We start from the raw sequence: 2,500 nt of genomic DNA, 5'->3' as shown, positions 1-2,500 counted from the left end.
GTCAGGCTCCCCCGCCTGCCCTGGGGCAGGCCGGGGTGCCGAGGGCTCAGCCCGCACACCTGCGGGGCTGGCCGCCCTCTGTCAGGCTCCCCCGCCTGCCCTGGGGCAGGCCGGGGTGCCGAGGGCGCCCCCCGCACACCTGCGGGGCTGGCCGCCCTCTGTCAGGCTCCCCCGCCTGCCCTGGGACAGGCCGGGGTGCCGAGGGCGCCCCCCGCACACCTGCGGGGCTGGCCGCCCTCTGTCAGGCTCCCCCGCCTGCCCTGGGACAGGCCGGGGTGCCGAGGGCGCCCCCCGCACACCTGCGGGGCTGGCCGCCCTCTGTCAGGCTCCCCCGCCTGCCCTGGGACAGGCCGGGGTGCCGAGGGCGCCCCCCGCACACCTGCGGGGCTGGCCGCCCTCTGTCAGGCTCCCCCGCCTGCCCTGGGACAGGCCGGGGTGCCGAGGGCGCCCCCCGCACAGCTGCGGGGCTGGCCGCCCTCTGACAGGCTCCCTGCGTGCCTGGGGAGAGGCCACCCCTGTTTCGGCCTCTCCCTCGTACCCGGGACCACGCCACCGCTGACTCGGCCTGCCCACGTGCCTGGGACAAAGCCACCCGAGTTTCGGTCCTGCCACATACCCGGGACCACACCACTCCAGAATCGGTCCTCCCACATACCCGGGACCACACCACTCGACTTTCGGTACTCCCACATACCCGGAGATACGCCACCGCAACTTCCGTACCCGGTGCCTGCAAGGGAGCGAACCTGGAATCCAAGCCCAGCTTGTGGAGCTCTGCCTGGGCTTGAGCGGGGTGGATTCATCCCCTTAAAAGCTCCATGAAAACGAAAAAGTCTTTTTTTCACCCCGGGAGCGCTCTCAGGCGGTTGCATGCCTCCTGCTAGGCCTGGGCCAAGCCTCCAGGCTTGTGAAAAGGGGAAAAGCACCACAGCAGCGGCGTCTGAGGCACCCGGCTCCCGGTTCGACCGCGAGCAGTGCTTTCGGTTCAGACAGGGGGATCCAAGCCTCCCTGCCCGGGAAATATGTCCCCCGCCTGGGGATGGACTCCGGCCATGCCCCCTGCTGCAGACTTAAGCCCCCTTCCGATTATTTAGACCCATTCAGCGCCGTCCAGCGGGCCGGCCACCTGGTCACCCCCGACAGATTCGGGACGCCTGGTCACCCGGGGGACTTAGTCTTTTTTACGATCGGCTTTAAAGGGGCCTGGTCACCCGGGGGACTTAGTCTTTTTTACGATCGGCTTTATAGGGGCCTGGTCACCCGGGGGACTTAGTCTTTTTTACGATCGGCTTTATAGGGGCCTGGTCACCCGGGGGACTTAGTCTTTTTTACGACCGGCTTTATAGGGGCCTGGTCACCCGGGGGACTTAGTCTTTTTTACGACCGGCTTTATAGGGGCCTGGTCACCCGGGGGACTTAGTCTTTTTTACGATCGGCTTTATAGGGGCCTGGTCACCCGGGGGACTTAGTCTTTTTTACGATCGGCTTTATAGGGGCCTGGTCACCCGGGGGACTTAGTCTTTTTTACGATCGGCTTTTCGGAGGCCTGGTCACCCGGGGGACTTAGTCTTTTTTACGATCGGCTTTATAGGGGCCTGGTCACCCGGGGGACTTAGTCTTTTTTACGATCGGCTTTAAAGGGGCCTGGTCACCCGGGGGACTTAGTCTTTTTTACGATCGGCTTTATAGGGGCCTGGTCACCCGGGGGACTTAGTCTTTTTTACGATCGGCTTTATAGGGGCCTGGTCACCCGGGGGACTTAGTCTTTTTTACGATCGGCTTTATAGGGGCCTGGTCACCCGGGGGACTTAGTCTTTTTTACGATCGGCTTTATAGGGGCCTGGTCACCCGGGGGACTTAGTCTTTTTTACGATCGGCTTTATAGGGGCCTGGTCACCCGGGGGACTTAGTCTTTTTTACGATCGGCTTTTCGGAGGCCTGGTCACCCGGGGGACTTAGTCTTTTTTACGATCGGCTTTATAGGGGCCTGGTCACCCGGGGGACTTAGTCTTTTTTACGATCGGCTTTAAAGGGGCCTGGTCACCCGGGGGACTTAGTCTTTTTTACGATCGGCTTTATAGGGGCCTGGTCACCCGGGGGACTTAGTCTTTTTTACGATCGGCTTTAAAGGGGCCTGGTCACCCGGGGGACTTAGTCTTTTTTACGATCGGCTTTATAGGGGCCTGGTCACCCGGGGGACTTAGTCTTTTTTACGATCGGCTTTATAGGGGCCTGGTCACCCGGGGGACTTAGTCTTTTTTACGATCGGCTTTATAGGGGCCTGGTCACCCGGGGGACTTAGTCTTTTTTACGACCGGCTTTTCGGAGGCCTGGTCACCCGGGGGACTTAGTCTTTTTTACGATCGGCTTTTCGGAGGCCTGGTCACCCGGGGGACTTAGTCTTTTTTACGATCGGCTTTATAGGGGCCTGGTCACCCGGGGGACTTAGTCTTTTTTACTATCGGCTTTATAGGGGCCTGGTCACCCGGGGGACTTAGTC

The sequence above is a fragment of the Atractosteus spatula genome (assembly GCF_055471065.1).
Source record: "Atractosteus spatula isolate fAtrSpa1 chromosome 17 unlocalized genomic scaffold, fAtrSpa1.hap1 SUPER_17_unloc_3, whole genome shotgun sequence".
NCBI lineage: Eukaryota > Metazoa > Chordata > Actinopteri > Semionotiformes > Lepisosteidae > Atractosteus > Atractosteus spatula.
This window is presented reverse-complemented; position numbering follows the sequence as displayed.